The following is a 17,379-nucleotide window of genomic DNA, read 5'->3' on the forward strand; positions in this document are numbered from 1 at the left end:
AGAGGTTATGCACATTTTTAGGACTTCTGACAAAGAGTGCCACCTTGCCCTCTAACGCCCTTCCGGCCAGCTCTGTGTGCCTGTCCTCTGTGGCTGGACCTCAGTCCCTATTCCCTGCAGTCGATCTTACCCCATTTCGCCTCCTTGTGTCTTCCAGATGCCTGGGAACCACTCACCTCCTCCTCTGCCATGAGGCCGCCTCAGCCCCAACACCACCCCCGTGTGTCCACCCAGCCTTCTTCCGCACCCACACACAGCCGGCTGCCCTTGACCCGGGAGGCCCCGGCTCTCCTCTCCCCTGCCCTGCACCCACCCGCCGCCTGAAGCCACCGGCTCCAATTGCCAACAACCTCTGCTTGTCTGGAAAACGGCAACGCGAAATGAAAAGGCTACAGCCCTCTGCAAAACCAAGGACTCGGCTGCCTCGCCGGCTGCGTCTCCGTTCCTCCCGCTCTCTTGCGCGTGTGCTTTTGTTTTTTGTTTCAAACAGACGTTTTAAAAGAAAAAAAAAAAGCAACTACCTTCTATCCTAGAAGACACAGACTGACAGATGGGGAGAAGGCCTGGGGACCTCAGAGAACTCTGCCTCGCCCCTGTCCCTCACCCCCCTGCAGCCAGAGAGGCTGTGGGCGGGCCGGGGGTATCTGGGGGTTCTGCCTGGTCCACGTTCTTTGTTGTCCCATCTTTTAGCAGCAAAACCACCTGCGTGGCTAGGATGATTCATTATGAGGATGAGGGTTTTTTGTGACAACAGTATTGTGCTTTTTGTGGGGAAAGTGAGTTTTTTTTTTTATATATACATATATAATTGATATCTTTTATTTATTGGTTGTTAACTGTTGCTGCTGCCTCGTGTGTCCTCAGATCCCAGGGCTGGGGGCCACCGTTTACATGTGCACACCCTGACCCACCTGCCCACGCTGACTTGGGAGGATGGTGGCCTGCAGCGGCCAAGAAGCCAAAAAAAAAATTTTTTTTTTTTTCAGATACTGTGCTTGAGTTTTTGGAGAGGGGAAAGGTGGAAATTCCTAAATGGCCAATGCACTGTTCCCTCCAGCCCCATGCCTCCTGCCGAACCCCTTTTCCCTGCTGCCCCCGTCCCCCACATCCTTGTTCTCCTGTGAGTCCGGAGCACTTTTTTGTGAGTTGAACAGGGGACCTGTTCAGTTTCTCAGCCCTTGCTTTGGTGTTTGCCGCAGCATGGAAAGCAGCGCCTAAGGCTGGGAGGCAGAAGAGCAGGCTCGGGACCCAGGCAGAGGCGGGAGACGCGGTCTTTGAAGGAAGTTAGCAGAAATAAAGGGGAGCGCTGCCTCCTTGGGCTGGGAGGGGATTTGAAGATAGTTCATGACTCTCTGACACTCTGCCTTCCCGCCTTCCGATCTGCTGTTCCCAGTGAACTGCATGGCATCCTTCCCTGGCCTTCTGTTGGCTCAAAGGCTGGGAGGGAGGGAAGGAGAAGAGTTCCAGGCAGTCCCATTGAGGTAGTCCCTACCCCTGGGGCTGTGGCCCCCACGTCTTCACAGAGGCTTCCAGCTCTGCCTGCCAGCGAGGCAGGGGCGTCCCCAGAGTGTGAGGCCACCCTGGACCAGAGGTATTAGCCCGAGGTCTGGCCTTCGCTCTGTGATTGTGTTAAGCCTCCTGAGTGCTCTGGGTCTCAGGGGCCCCATCCGCAGAGCGAGGAGGCCTGGGCCGCTTGGTCTTGAAGGCCCTTTTCCATGCTGACATTGTATAGTTCTAGGCTTGCGGTTCAGTTTCCTGTACTTGGTTATTCTGTGGCCTGTGGCTGAGTTTGCCTGACTCCAGCAGGCTCAGGACTGTCAGTCCCAGCACAGCCCCCATGGCGACTCTTGGCCCCATCTTCAGACAGAGCCACTGCTGCTTGCTGGTGTGTGGGGTCTGTTCCAGCAGATGAATGTGTCATGTGGCACACTTTGTCCCTTCCTGCATTTCCTGGTCCCCTGCAGACCCTCGAGCTCCCTTTGGGGCCCAGAGCGATTCCTCGGCCAGGGAAGGCTTCTGAGGTGAGAAGCCGCCTCGCAGACTGTCGGGGCCAGGCTTGGGTCTGGAATTCTTGCTGCTGCTTTGCAAAGGCAACAGCCTATCATCCATGTTTTAGAGGGGACACTCTGACCCTCAGTCCCCACCCTCAGCAAGCAGCTCTCCAGACACAGGAAGATCTCCGCTGGAGCGCCTTTGCCATGTGGGGCTGTGTGGCTGTTCCCGGTGGCCGGAGCAGTCAGCAAACCCCAGCAATCACCCCTGAGAGCTGCATGCCAGCCCCATTATAACCCATCCCACCCCCTCACCAACATCCTGCAGGGATGCGGTCAGTGGTTCTACCATCACAGGTGGCTTTGAAGGGCGGACTCTCTGAGGCCCCTCCCAGGCAGCTTCCTGCTCAGCCGCTGGCCCGGGCTAGCTGGGACTCAGCTCCAATGGCTGAAGTTTCTCAGCCGGGCTCTGACCTGGGGTCGGGGCAGGGGATGAACATGGTGGCTAGAGTCGAGAGGATGAGGGTCTTTCCCAGGTCGAATTACTTTTCTTTGGCCTTTTCTGAGCCTCCATTTGCCCCTCTGGTCCAGTGGGACTGACACTGCTGTACAGCCGGGCCTGTGGCTGAGGGTGCCTGGGGGTCAGCACGTGGACCCCTTCGGTGTGCCCAGCCTTCCTCCACAATCCTGCCCTTTGGCCTTTTGTTTTGGAGCCACGGGTGTGGGTCTGGCCTTAGCAGATGGCATCCTTGTGGACTGCAGCCCAGTGTACTGGTGGGCCCACGCCCAAGCCAGCCCTGAGCTGCTGGGAGGGCTACCCTTCTTCCCGGCCCTGATGGGGTGCCGGACACTGGCCATTTTCACTGGAGGTTTCTCCGCAGGGAAGGATCTCTGCCCTCCCTCTTCCCACGCCTCTGGCTGCAGCAAGGCCGCAGCACCCTAAGCCAGGTGCCTGCCGAGCAGCCCGTGCGCCTCTCCACAGTGGCGTTTCCATCCCTCTGCAGAGCCTCACTCTGAGGGGGCCAGAGCAGGCACCAGCCCCAGGCGGCCGGTCGGCCACGGCCTGGCTTCGTCCTCGTAGCGTCTGCGCCTCACTTTGTGTTGACGGTGGCTTGGGAGAATGTTCCGATTTTCCATTATCTAAGCAGGCCGCATTTAAAATAACATCAAGGCAAGCGTGCGCATCACCCTTTGTACTGACATCTCTCCCCCTGAAATGCTTTTCAGTTTGACAGCCCATTTCCTAGATAAGTGCACCTGGGGTTTCAGGAACTTTGTCTCTTTTGGGAGGGGGTTGGGGGAATGGTCGCGATGCCTGGGATCCTTTCCTGGAGAGTCAGCCTCTCTCTGGAGAAAGCCTCCATTGCTTGCCTGCCAGGTGGAAAGTCACCCTGTTGCCAGCGTGGCTTCAGCATTTAGTTTTAAGGGGGCTAAGGAAGTGCGGGGCGCCCCCTGGTGCTAGTAAGCCACCAACGCACCTGGGCTGCAACCCCACTGGACGGGAGGTCTGGAGGGAGGCTGGAGCTGGGAAGCGAGGAGGGGGCTGTGAGTCCTCAGAGGCCCCAGGCCCCCACATTTCTGGCAGTGTTTCCGAGACACCCCTCTGCTAGGCCATCCCTGGATAGCAAGTGAATTAACTTAAGGGCACTGTGATGGGAAGCCTTGCCCCCCCCTTTTTTTTTTAATATCTGCAGAATAAACCCAATGGTTAATTTTTGAATGAATAAAAGGCTTTTGTTGAATAATCAGCTGGTCCCATCTTCTGTCTTGGCATTTTAGCATCCAGGCTCAGGCTTTGCCCCCTCTCCAGGATGGGGTAGCCCCGAGTCACCCTCCCCAGCCTGCACATTCCTCCATTGTCCCTGTGTCTGCCGTGGCCCCCTGGCCCCAGGGAGGCCCACCTCACTCCCAGTCTGACTCAGTGGCCAGCTTCCTCCAGGACTTTGTGCAAGTCACCTCTGCTCATTGGGTCTCAGTTTCCCCATCCCTCAGATAGAAGTAACAGTCTCTGCTGGGCCTGCCTCCCAGGGGCCTGGTGCCCCCGAATGTGAGTAGTGTCATCAACAAAGCCCCTCGCAGAGGCGGAGGCGGTGCCCAGGGGTGGCGGTTTGGACTGTGGCTGCCTCCCACCGGGAGCCTGCACTTGGGAGAGAAGTTGGTATAACGCTTGCAAAACAAAAGGCAGTGTCTTCTGGCTGTGGAGATTTCCTTTCCTGCTTGTCTTCCCAGCCCCCTTTGAGTCTCTTTTCCGGGTGCCCATCCTGTCTGAACCTGCTGGTGTGTGTCTCTGGGGCCAGTGTTAGGGCGAAGCTTGGGGGTGGACAGGGGCTGTGTAGTTTGCCCCAGCCTCCCCAGCTCCTGCTGTATGTTGTCCATGTCACGCCAGCCAATTAAACACGCTTCCTAGACCTGTCCTTGCCTCCCTGTGTGGGCCTGTTGCTTTGTCTGTTTCTATTATTTTTCATTTCATTTTCGGTTTCTTCCCCTTGTGACACCCTTTCTCTGGCTTTGGGTGTTGTCTGCCCAGTTTCCTTAAGAGAAAGAATATGTGGGCCAGGCGTGGTGGCTCATACCTGTAATCCCAGCACTTTGGGAGGCCAAGCGGATCACCTGAGGTAAGGAGTTCAAGACCAGCCTGACCAACATAGTGAAATCCCGCTTCTACTAAAAATACAAAAATTAGCTGGATGTGGTAGCAGGTACCTGTAATCCCACCTGCTTGGGAGGCTGAGGCAGGAGAATCTCTTGAACTCGGGAGGCAGAGGATGGAGTGAGCCGAAACCGCGCCATTGCACTTCAGCCTGGGCGACAAGAGTGAGACTCCATCTTAAAAAAAGAGAGAGAGAGAAAGAATGTGCAAAGTGAAAACCTTGGGCATACGATTAAACCAGAAAAATCTCCAGGAGTGTTTTTTCGAGGCCAAGAATTGAGCAGGGGGAGGCCCTGCCCATTGCCGCACCCGTGACATCCCCTTTCCTGCCTGTTTCATCTGGTGGAGAGGTCTTGAGAGGGCGGCAGCTGCTTTAAACAGTCTGAAAACCATTGGCCTGGACCAGTGGCTCTCAAAGTCGAGTGTGTCTCACCTGGATTGGAGGCTGTTTCAAACCCAGCTTGCCAGCCCAGCCCTCGAGTTTTTGATTAGGAGCATCTGGGCCGGGGCCTGGGAATCTGCATTTCTAACAAGTTCCTGGGCTGTGCTGCTGGTACAAGTCTGGGAATCACACTTGGAGAACCCTGGGAGATGTGTGTAATGCAGCATGTCCAGTTGGGTCCTGCCTCCACTGGCTTAGGGATTCTGGCTAACCATTCACCCCATCTGACTTTTGCACCTGTGATGGGCCAGGTGCAGAGGGCCTTGAGATTGGTTGCTGACCACATGGAGGGTTGCGTCAGGAGGGAAGGTGGGAGATGAGTAGCTATTGTGCAAGCTCCCAGCAGGCACCCCGAGAGGCAGTAGTCTGTGTGGCTGCCCTCCTCCAAGCCACTCTTGGCCTGGAACATGGGATCAAGGAAGGCCCTCCTCTTCCCTCTCTGGTCAAGTAACCCCGTGTTTGCTCAGTATGCATGGGCCCTGCCATGGTGGGGACAGGGGATCAGAGGAGGTGGTGCTTTCAACTTCCATAGTTTGTTAAAGGAACATTAATTCAGAGAGCAATGAAGGCCAGCGTGGACTCAGGAGCATAACTGCTGGTTAAATTCATTGCTCTCGGCCAAAACCTCTTGAAAGACACATGAAGAGTGTAGATTGGCAAGATCAAGCAGCCCATGTTAGAATGAACCACCGTCTGCAAACACAGGCCACGTTTCAGAGTGGGTTTTGTGAAAGGTATCGTCAGATCACCACCACCTTCCAGGCAAAGCTGGAGGGCCCACGTGGCTTCCACTTTGGGGTTGAAACAACCATTGAGAAATGGACGCAGCAATGTCACCCTCAGTGGCCATGCTGGGCATCCAGCATTGTGCCTTGCTCTCATGGGTCCTAGAGTGAAGATGCCAGAACTCCCCAGACCTTCCAGAGGGTTCCAAAGCAGCATGGAAAGGCAGTGTGGGACTGGGGTTGGGGCCACAGGTCGGGAATCTGACCTGGTTCCCAGCCAGACTCTTCCACTTGACACTGAGCATGTGCTCTGATGGACAGGGATCTTCTGGTAAAAATGTGGACCCTTAATGAGAGGCAGACGATGGCTTGACAGCCCCTGCCCCACAACCTTGCCAGAGGTGGAATGTTGCAATGAAGGCAGGTGTTAGATCAAATTCTGCCAGAAGTCCAGATGTTCACTAGCAGGTAGGTACAAAGAAATGCACACACCTGTACCTGTCCATCCAGGGGGTGGGGGCTCCATGAACCCAGGAGCCCTGCCCCTGAGCACCGTCCTGAAGCACCGGGCTGCTGGGCTTCCCTCATGGTGCACGGTGCTGAGCTCCAAGAATCTTTCTAGCCAAGCATATATCTTTATCACATTACACTTCTCCTATGAAAAGGGACTGCTAACATCCTTTGTGCTGGGAAACTCTGTGGTGTAGACTTTAATAACAGTACATATTTAAAATGCTAATGTGACACCCTTTAGAGGGCTGATTCCTGACTAGAGTGTTTCACACACTTGGGGACTGTCCCTGAGGCAGAGATTGGAGGTAATTTACATGGCCACACAATATGCTGTTTCCACCAAAGCACTGAAAGGAAATCTGTTCATGGGCCCCTTTCTTTGAAAATACCAAGCTCTGGCTCAGAGGGCCATAGTGAGGGTAGCTGGGGCAATGTTTCCAGCAAACAGTGAGCTTGAATGGGGGTGAGCTGTTGGTGAAGGAAACTCAGTGCTTTTCCAGCAGCCTTGGGTGTGGTGTCTACAGGAACCACGGTTCAGAAACCCTGTTTCTGAGGGCATATGATAGGTCATGGTCCCTTGCTCCGCTCTGGGTCAGGCTAAAGCCTGCGCTGATCACCTGGCCCAGCTTATGCTGGATGGCTTACTGTGGGCTCAGTAGAAGCACAGACCTGCTTTACCAGGATGGCTCACACTGGCTGCCATTCCCTGGGTGTGAGCACCAGTGAGTCCTCCTAGAGGGACCATCCTAGAGGCCCAATTTCTCCCCAGGGCCTTCCACCCTGTCCCCCCTGACCCTCCCAAGTCCCGTGTTAGAAAGTATTTCCCTAAATTGTACTCCCCAAAGCCCAGCTCAGGGCATCCCCAGGCATGGAGAGGAGATGACAAGAAGAGTAGGGAGTTGGGCTGGGGGTGGGAACGCAATGCAAATTTCTGCTCTAAGGTGGCTACCTCCTCCCTGCCGTCTTCCTGCTTAGGAAGTACAGAGGCAGAAACTTACCCTCCAGGTTCCTTGGTCTGGAAAAGCTGGTTCAGGGCAGTGGGCATGGAAAGGATCTGTGAAGGGCCCCTGAGCTTAGGTAAAATGAGCTTGTGTAGGTATGGAAAAGCCTTCTACTTGTTCCCCTTATCTCTTTTTAGCTGGGCACAGGGCCACTTGGAACAAAGGACTACATATCCCAGCCTCCCTTGTGACTGAGGGAGGCCATGTGACCCAGTTCTAACCAATAGGATGAGAAGAATGAGCATAACTCTTCCCCTTCTTCCTTCTTCCGGCTGGCTGGATGGAGGACTCTGAAACAAGCCTTCCTAGAAGTGGGTGTTTGACCCCATGGAGCTGTCACACCAGCCTTGGACCATTGCTGCTGGGGTTCTTAGGAGGAAGGGAGACAACTTTATCTTGATTAAACCATCCTGCGTCTCCGTGTCAACAGCCCAATTTATATTCTCCCTAATGTGGCCAGTGATCTGCTGGGTCGCTTTCAGTGACCTCATGCCACTTGCAAATGTTTGCATCTAAACTTGCAATATTTGCCAGAGTGATTTAACAAACAGCTGTATGGTGCAATGTGCTGGTGTAACTACTGCTTGCTTATGCTTTTCCACCCCGTCTTCTTCCTTTTCCCTCTCCCTGTCCCACTATGCCCTCCACCTCCAAGGGCTACAGGGGACTGATGATCCCAGCCTGAGGGACCCCTCACATAAAGGCTTTCTTGTGCTGAAGGACTAGGGACCTCGAGACCAGCCTGGCCAACATGGTGAAACCCTGTCTCTACCAAAAAATACAAAAATTAGCCAGGTGTGGTGGCCCATGCCTGTAATCCAAGCTACTCTGGAGGCTGAGGTGGGAGAATCACTTGAATGTGGGAGGCAGAGGTTGCAATGACCCAAGATTGAACGACTGCACTCCAGCCTGGGTGACAGAGTGAGACCCTGTCTCAAAAGAAGTAAAAAAAGGCAGACTTTGAGAAGTGGGTTCTTTCTTTCTCACACTCACTAGCCCTTCCCCTTTCTTCCATGGTATGAACATCATGAAGGCCCTTACAAGACGCTGGCACCTTCATATTGAACTTACCAGTCTCTAGAACTGTGAGAAATAAATTTCTTTTGTTTTCTTTATTATTATTATTTTTTTGAGACAGTTTTGCTCGTATTGCCCAGGCTGGAGTGCAATGGCATGATCTCGGCTCACTGCAACCTCCACCTCCTGCATTTAAGCGATTCTCCGGCCTCTGTCTCCTGAGTAGCTGGGATTACAGACACATGCCATCACGCCTGGCTAATTTTGTACTTTAAGTAGAAACGGACTTTCACCATATTGGTCAGGTTGGTCTCAAACTCCTGACCTCAGAGGATCCACTTTCCTTGGCTTCCCAAAGTGCTGGGACTACAGGCATGAGCCACTGCACCTGGCCTATTTCTTTTGTTTATAAATCACCCAGTCTGTGGCATTCTGTTACAGTGGCAGAGAATGCGCTAAGCCCCTTCCTGATACTATGTATTTCTGACACAGCAAGCAGTAATATACTCAGAATGTAAACTCCAATAAATTGAGTTGGACATTTGGCAACATAGTTGTCCCTCCCATGCTTTTTCTTTTCTTTCTTTCTTTCTTTCTTTTTTTTGAGACAGAGCTGGCTCTGTCACCCAGGCTGGAGTGCAGTGGTGTATGCATAGCTTACCGCAGCCTCGAATGTCTGCACTTAAACAATCCTCCTGTTTCAGCTTCCTGAGTAGCTGAGAGACTCCTGGTGGACATCATCACATCTGGCTAATTAAAAAATTTTTTGAGATGGGATCTTGCTATGTTGCCCAGGTTGGTCTCAAACTCTTGATTGCAAGTGATCCTCCCATGTCCAGCTCATTATTCTTTTTTTTTCTTTTTCTTGAGACAGAGTCTCGCTCTGTTGCCCACGTTGGAGTGCAGTGGCATGGTCTTGACTCACTACAACCTCTACCTCCCAAGTTCCAGTGATTCTCCTGCCTCAGCCTCCTGAGTAGCTGGGATTACAGGTGCCCGCCACCATGCTCAGCATTTTTTTTTTTTTTTTTTTGTATTTTCAGTAGAGACAGGGTTTTCCCATGTTGGCCAGGATGGTCTCAAACTCCTGACCTCAGGAGATCCGCCCACCTTGGCCTCCCAAAGTGCTGGGATTATAGGTATGAGCCACTGCGCCTGGCCCATTTTTTAAAAGAAGTAATATTCATATAACATAAAGTTAACTGTCTTAAAGCACACGACTCAGTGGTGTTCTGTACAGCCACAGTGACGCGCAGCCACTACCTCCATCTAGCTTCAAAACATTTTCACCTCGCTAAAAAGAACCTTGTTCCCATTAAGCAGTCACTTCCCGTTCTCCCTAATCCCCCATCCTTGTCAACCGCTAGCAAGCTCCCTGTCTCCATGGATTTGCCTATTCTGGATAGTTCACCTAAATGGAATCACACAGCGAGTGGCCTTTTGTGTTTGGTTTCTCTCACTTAGTGTGATGTATGCGAGGCTCACCCACGTTGTAGCACAGGGTTGGGACTTGCTTTTTTATGTGCTTCCTAATCTTTAAAATGGGGGTGATTAGCTGGGCATGGTGGTTCACGCCTGTAATTCCAGTACTTTGGGAAGCTGAGGTGGGAAGGTTGCTTGAGCCCAGGGGTTCAACGCTGTCCTGGGCAATATAGTGAGATCCTTTCTTTACAACAATTAAATGTCACCCAGGTGTGGTGGTGCATGCCTTGGGAAGATGTGGTGGGAGGATTGCTTGACACCAGAGGGTGGAGGCTGCAGTGAGCCACGATTTCACCACTGCACTCTAGCCTAGGTGATAGAGCAAGACGCTGTCTCAAAATTAAAATAAAAATAAAATAGTGATGAGTAAGCCCTATTAGAGCCAGTGGGAGAGAAGGAAGCTCCTCCTCACAGTGGGCTTCACTAAGGATGGACTCTCCACGTGGCACCCACCCATGCCTGGAGTGCCCAGCAGGGTAAAGGTCAGGTTGAGTTTTACATGAGACCACCATGCCATATCCATATGGTTGGGAGTAAACTGTCACACACAGAATCCTTGTACAGCAGGGTCGGTCCTCTCTCCGTCTGCTCATCTGAAAAGTAGGAATCACAAGAGGCCCTGCCTCCTGGAGTCAGCGTGGGACTCACCCAGGAGCATGCATGGAAAAAACTTCCCACATAGAAAACACTCAGCAAGCGACATGACGAATCTCATCACTGTTTCTCTCCCATGAAGGTGTCCCTTGGAAGCCCCACTGTAATCAGAAGGACTCTTAACTTGATACTCTAAGGGCCAGGAGTTGAGGTCCCATCTCAGGGACATTCATCTTCAGGGCCAGGAATGAAGGTTTCCCTCCCTAGAGTGTGCTGGGTGGTGACTGCCCGTGTCTGTCTCCATTCCTGTCTTGATTTCAGATATGCCAGCAACGGGTCCTGAGTCAAGGATAAGGGCAAGAGTTCATTTGGGAGGCAATCTCAGGTTCATTTGCTTTCACAAATGTAATATTGAAGATGTGACACAACATACATGTCTGATTATAGAGCACTGGCTAAAAAGATGAGGGTATATCCATGGTACAATGGATCGCCACGCAGCCACTAAAATCCAAGTTGTAGAGGCTCTGTACTGACAGAGTGTAAAGGGAGAAAGCAGATTCTCACACTCTTGGCACAGGATGATGTCATTCTCGTTAAAAACAAGGCAAGACAGAGGTCTGAAGTTATATTCACCAAAGTAATAGCAGGGGTTATCCCTGGGAAACCGGGTTAAAAAAATCACTTTTAGTTTCCTTCTTCATGTGTCTTTGATTTTTCTAATTTTCTGTAATGAACATGTCTTGCTTTTATGAGAAGAGAAATATTTTTATTTAAAAATCTCACATATGAAAATTGTTTCAGAACTATATATTTGTAGCTCTTACTATTCTGCAGTGATCTCTTTAGGGTTCTGTATTTTTGTGTGTGTTGGGTTCTGTATTTTTGTGTATGATCATGCCACTGCACTCTAGCTTGGGTGACAGAGTGAGACCCTGTCACCTAAGCTGGAGTGCAGTGGCATGATCATAGTGAGCTATGAGCTTCAGCTTCAACCTCCCAGGTTCAAAAGATCCTTTGCCTCCCCAGTAGCTAGGACCATAGGTACATGGCACATGCTTGGCTAATTTTTAAATGTTTTGTAGAGATGAAATTGCCCAGTCTGGTCCCCAACTCCTGGGCACAAGTGATCCTCTCGTCTTGGCCACCCAAAGTGCTGGGATTAATGGTCTGAGTCACCATGCCTGGCTGGTTCTGTATTTTTTAATTTAATCTTTTGAATTAAAGTACAGTAGAACTGACTTTACTTTTGGGTGTAAAGTTGTATGAATTTTAACATGTAAAAATTTGCGTGACCATCACAACAGTCAGGATGAGAACAATTCCATAACCTTAAAAAAATTCCTTCATGGGGTCCAAGCGTGGTGGCTCACACCTGTAATCCCAGCACTTTGGGAAGCTGAGGTGGGTGGATCACTTGAGGTCAGGAGTTTGAGACCAGCCTGGCCAACATGGTCATGTCTACTAAACCTCATCTCTACTAAAAATAGAAAAATCAGCCTAGTGTGGTGGCATGCATCTGTAATCCCAGCTACTCAGGAGGCTGAGGCAGGAGAATCGCTTGAACCCAGGAGGCACAGGTTGCAGTGAGCAGAGATCGTGCCATTGCACTTCAGCCTGGGCGACAAAGGGAGACTCCATCTTAAAAAAAAAAAAAATAAATGAAAGTTGCAAGGAAAAAACAAAGATAAAAACAAAACAAAAAGCTTCAGGCTACCCCTCTGCAGCCACACGCTCCCCTCCCTCTGTGCCCCTGGCAATAGCTGATCTGTTCTTGTCACTACAGTTTTGCATTTTTGAGAATGTGATGGAAATGGAAACATACAGTGGGTAGCTTTTTGGGACCAGCATCCTTCACTCACTCTAATGCCTTGTAAATGGATTCAGGTTGTTGCCTGCCTCTACAGTTTCCTCCTTTTTCTTCCATGAATGGGTGTACCATGATGGATGGATGTACTATGAATTATTTATCCATTCATTTGTTGAAGGACACTTCCAGTTTTTGGGGATGACGAATAGAACCACTATGAACATTCATGTATAAGTTTTTTCTTGGACCTGTTTTCATTTCTCCAGGATAAATACCTCACAGTGGGATGATTGGGTCCTATGACAGGTGTATGTTTCACTTTAAAAGAATCTGTCAAACCATTTCTGGAGTGGCTGTACCATCATGCATTTCGGTCTGTAATGAATGAGAGTTCCCAACCTGCTACATCCTCACTAGCACTCAGTATTGTCGCCGTTCTTTGTAAATCCTGCCATTTTACTAGGGGTGCAGTGGTGTCTCAAGATGGCTTTCATGTGCATTTCCCTAATGGCTAATGGTGTTGAACATATTGGACATTGCCTTTCTTTGGGTTATTTTCTTATTTTTCAATTCTGAGAATTCTCATTCTGGATAAAGTCTTTTGTGGGATATCACCCAGTGATTTGTAAATATTTTCGTACAGTCAGTAGCCTCTTTTTTAAATCTCTTAACAGTGTCTTTTGCAGAGAAGACATTATAATTTTTTTTTAGACAGGGTCTTACTCTGTTGCCCAGCATGGAGTGCAATGGCGCCATCTCAGCTCACTGCAACCTCCACTTCCCAGGTTTAAATAATTCTCCTTCCTCAGCCTCCCAAGAAGCTGGGATTACAGGCATCTGCCACCACAGCCAGCTAACTTTTGTATTTTTAGTAGAGATGGGTTTCACCATGTTGGCCAGTCTGCTCTCGAACTCCTGACCTCAAATAATCTGCCCGCCTTGGCCTCCCAAAATGCTGGGATTACAGATGTGAGTCACTGCACCCAGCTACATTATGAATTTTGATGAAGTCAACTTCTCAAGTTTTCCCTTCATAGTTTATGCTTTTGGTGTCATGTGTAAGAATTCTGCCTATCCTCGGGATGAATATTTGTTCTCCTATGTTTTTTCTAAAAGTTTGATCGTTTTTTTCTATATAGTTCTATGACCTACTTTGAATTAAGTTTTATATAAGGTGTGAGGTTTAGGTCAAGGTTCATTTTTTATTGTTTTTTTTTTTCACATACTGACATCCAATTGTTCTAAAGCCATATGTGGGAAAGATTATCCTGTCTCCATAGAATTGCCTTTGCACCTCTATAAAAAATCAATTGGCCACAATTGTGTGGTCTATTTCTGGACTTCCAATTCTGTTCCATTGACTGATGTATCCCTTGGCCAATACCACACTGTCTTAATAACTGTTGGTGTACAGCAAGTCTTATAATTCAGTCATGAAATTCCTCTCACTTTGTTTTTATTTTTCAAAATTGTATTGGGTATTTCAGTTCTTTTGCCATTTCAGCATACATTTCAGACTCAGCTTGTTTATATCTTAAAAAAAACCTGCTGCAATTTTCCTTGGAATTGGATTAAGGCTACAGATCCGTTGCTGTGTTGAGCCTTCCACTCCGTACATGAGTCTGTATCTCCATTTCTTTAGGTTTTCTTTGCTCACTTTCATCAGGATTTGTATTAGTTTTCAGCACATGAAGCCTGTATATACTTCGTTAGATTTATACCTGATATTTTATTTTGGGAAGCTATTATAAATGATGTTATTTTACAATTTTGATTTCCAGTGGTTCATTACTAGCAATAATAAGATTAATTTTTGCATGCTGACCTTGATCCTGCCACTTGCTAAACTCACTTATTAGCTCTGAGATTTTTGAGGGGTAAATTCACTGGAATTTTCTATTCTTATAGTCATTCACCTGAAAACATGTACAGTTTTATTTCTTCCTTTTCTATCTCTCTGCCTTTTATTTTTCTTGCCTTACTGAGCTGACTAGAACGTACTGTAGATGTTATATAGGAATGAGGAAATATAGGCATCCTTGTCTTGTTCCCAATTTTAGGGGGAAAGTGTTCTTTCTACAGTAGGTATGACGTTAGCTGTAGTTTTTTTTTTTTTTTTTTTTTTTTGTAGATGCCATTTATCAAATTTAAAAAATTCCATTCATTTCTTATTTGCTGAGAGTTTTTTCATGAATGGATATTGGATTTTGTCAAATGCTTTCTCTGAATCAATTGATACGGTCATATGGTTTCTTCTTCAGGCTGTTCATATGGTGAATGACACATTGATTATTTTTGAAAACTGAGCTGGTCTTACATTCCCAGGAAGAGCCCTGCCTCATCTTGGCGTAGTATTCTTTTTACATGTTTCTGAATTTGATTTTGATTTGCTAAGATTTTGTTGAAGATTTTTGCATCCATGTTCATCTGAAATATTGGTTTGTAGTTTTCACTTATTATATGTCTTTAGTTTTGGGGTCAAAATGAATTAGGCAGTGTTCCCTTCTCCTTTATTGAGTAGAATTGGCTCTTTTTCCTTTAAACATTTGGTATAATTCAGCAATAATCCATCTTGACATGAAACCTTCCTTTTTAAAAAGTTTTACAAATTCAATTTTTTTCCTCTCTCCTCCTTCCCTCCCTCCCTTCTTTTTCCTTTCTCTTGCCTTTCCCTTCCCCTCCCCCCTCTTTTTTTGAGACCGGTCTCACTCTGTTGCTCAGGTTGGAATATGGTGGCACCATCATGGCTCACTGCAGCCTCGATCTCCCTGGGCTCAGGTGATCCTCCCACGTCAGCCTCCTGAGTAGCTGGGACTACAGGTGCATGCCACCACACCCAGTTAATTATTTTGTAGAGACAGTGTTTCACCATGTTGCCCAGGCTGTTCTTGAATTCCTGACCTCAAGCAGTTTGATCACCTTGGCCTCCCAAAGTGCTAAGATTACAGGTGAAAGCCATTGTGCCTGGCCACAAATCCAATTTCTTTAATAGTTACAGGATACGTCAGATGATCTATTTCATCTTGGGCGAGTTTTGGTACTTGGTAGTTTTGGAGGAATTTGTCCATTTCACACCTGTTGGGTGTGTGTTCATAACTGTTCAGACTATTCCCTTACTGTCCTTTTAATGTCTGTGGGGCCTATAGTATTATCCCTTCTTTCATTCCTGGCATGGATAATTTTTCTCTTTTCCTTTGTCAGTCTTTCTGGAAGTTTATCAACTTTAATGATTTTTTTCGAAGAACCAGCTTTTGATTTCATCTATTTTTTTCTATTCTTTTTCCGAATTCTACATTATTGATTTCAGCTCTTTATTTCCTTCCTTCAGGTTTCTATTTTGTGCTTCTTTAGTTTGTTAAAGTGGAAGGTTAGACTGATTTGAGGCTTCTTCTTTTCTAATGTGAGCATGTAATGCTATAAATTTTCCCCAAACCCTGACACCTGCATCCTGAATATTTTGATATTGTATTTTATTTTCCTTATTGATTTCTAGTCTAATTCCATTATAGTCAAAGAACATACTTTATATATCTTAATTCTTTTGAATTTCTTAAGGTTTGTTATGACCCAGGATTTGTTCTATCTTGTGACTATTCCAGTTGCAATAAAAAAGAATGTGTGTTCTGACATTGTTGGATGGAGGAGTCTGTAAATGTCAGTGAGATACAGGTGGTGGATGCTGTGGTCATTCTGCATCCTTGCTGATTTTCCATCTACTAGTTTTATCATAACTGAGAGAAGTCGAGCCACCATATGCAGAAATTGGTCAAAATGCTACTTCTGAAGGACAAGATGACTTGGTCACCCAGTAGTCTGAGTCAGCATGGTTCTGGGTCTTCAATGGCAGCATTCACGTGGTTAATTGCACCGTCTTGGGAGGGAGACACACATTGGTTTGAATCTTGCCAGTCCTCCTGCTCCAATGCTTGAGTTTCAGGCACCACCTATGGACATCCAAATGTAAGTACACTTGTTTGTTTGTTTTTTGAGGCAGAGTCTCTCTCTGTCTCCCAGGTTAGAGTATAGCTGTGTGATCTTGGTTCACTGCAACCTCTGCCTCCTAAATGTAAGTGATTCTCCTGTCTGAGCCTCCTGAGTAGCTGCGATTATGGGCATGTACCACCACACCTGGCTAATTTTTGTATTTTCAGTAGAGACGGGGGTTTCACCATGTTGGCCAGGCTGATCTGGAACTCCTGACCTCATGATCACCTGCTGCAGCCTCTCAAAGTGCTGGGATTACAGGTATGAGCCATCATGCCTGGCTGGTTTTATACATTTTAGGGAGTAATGAGACATCAATTAATACATGTAAGATTTTCATTGGTTTGATCTGGTAGGGTGGGGAGCTTCCAGCTCACAGGTACTTTAAAAATTGGTTGAAAGAGTAATTATTAGTAGAAAGTGTGGAAAATAAAAAGTTCCTCTTCAAAGTTTCACTTCTTATTAAAGAATAAACAATGTTAGAAATAAGTTTCTTCTAAAGTCTAACTTCCTTCAAAGCCTTCTCACTTTTTGCTAATAGCTTTTTGTGAAGCCCTATCCTACGCAGCTGTTAGATATAAAGGAATGAGTACATTCTATGTTCTTGTATTTTAAGCAAGCTATTTGTTCTGGACACGCTCAGGCATGTCCCAGCTCGTGGCCCATAACCCTTCCTTATTTGGAAGTGGTTACCACTTTTCTAAAATCTTTCACAGGCAACTTCCTTTTTTCCTTTGTTCTCCATTGCTTTTACCTTTTTAGGAAAGTTTTAAGTTGTTAGCCAATCGGGTTTACCTTAGATTGTGTGAAGTCTAGCTCCAACCACCAGAGATAGGACACAGCAGTAAGATAGGACACCCAATGAGTATGGAATAAATATTCCTGACTTTCCTTTGTTCAATGTGCTCTTGTGGCAAGATTCCTGATGAGCAGTACCCTTTCTGCAGAAAGTAAATTGCCTTGCTGAGAAAACTTTTTGCCTGAATGCTCATTTTTCCTTGCAGCACCTAGGAACAAGCATCCCTAATGGAAAAAAAAATGCCTCTGTTACAATAAAGTGTTACAGAGACCAAGGTTTTATCATGCAGATGAAACCACCAGGTTGCAGGCCTCAGGGAAAATAGATCATAAATGTTTCTTATTACACTTGAGGTCTGTGTTGATATTCAT

General features: G+C 47.7%; 1 protein-coding gene across 2 annotated transcripts in view; it reads left to right on the plus strand.

The window, feature by feature from the left end:
* NCS1 (neuronal calcium sensor 1) overlaps positions 1-3,736 on the plus strand; it is a 66,221-nt gene extending 62,485 nt beyond the window's left edge. For both annotated transcript variants that reach the window (XM_035260372.3, XM_035260386.3), the window contains exon 8: positions 158-3,736. The gene's annotated coding sequence lies outside the window, so the exon portion shown is untranslated. The remainder of the gene's footprint in view (positions 1-157) is intronic.
* The last annotated feature ends 13,643 nt before the right edge of the window (positions 3,737-17,379 follow it).

Source organism: Callithrix jacchus, chromosome 1 (assembly GCF_049354715.1).
Source record: "Callithrix jacchus isolate 240 chromosome 1, calJac240_pri, whole genome shotgun sequence".
Lineage (NCBI taxonomy): Eukaryota > Metazoa > Chordata > Mammalia > Primates > Cebidae > Callithrix > Callithrix jacchus.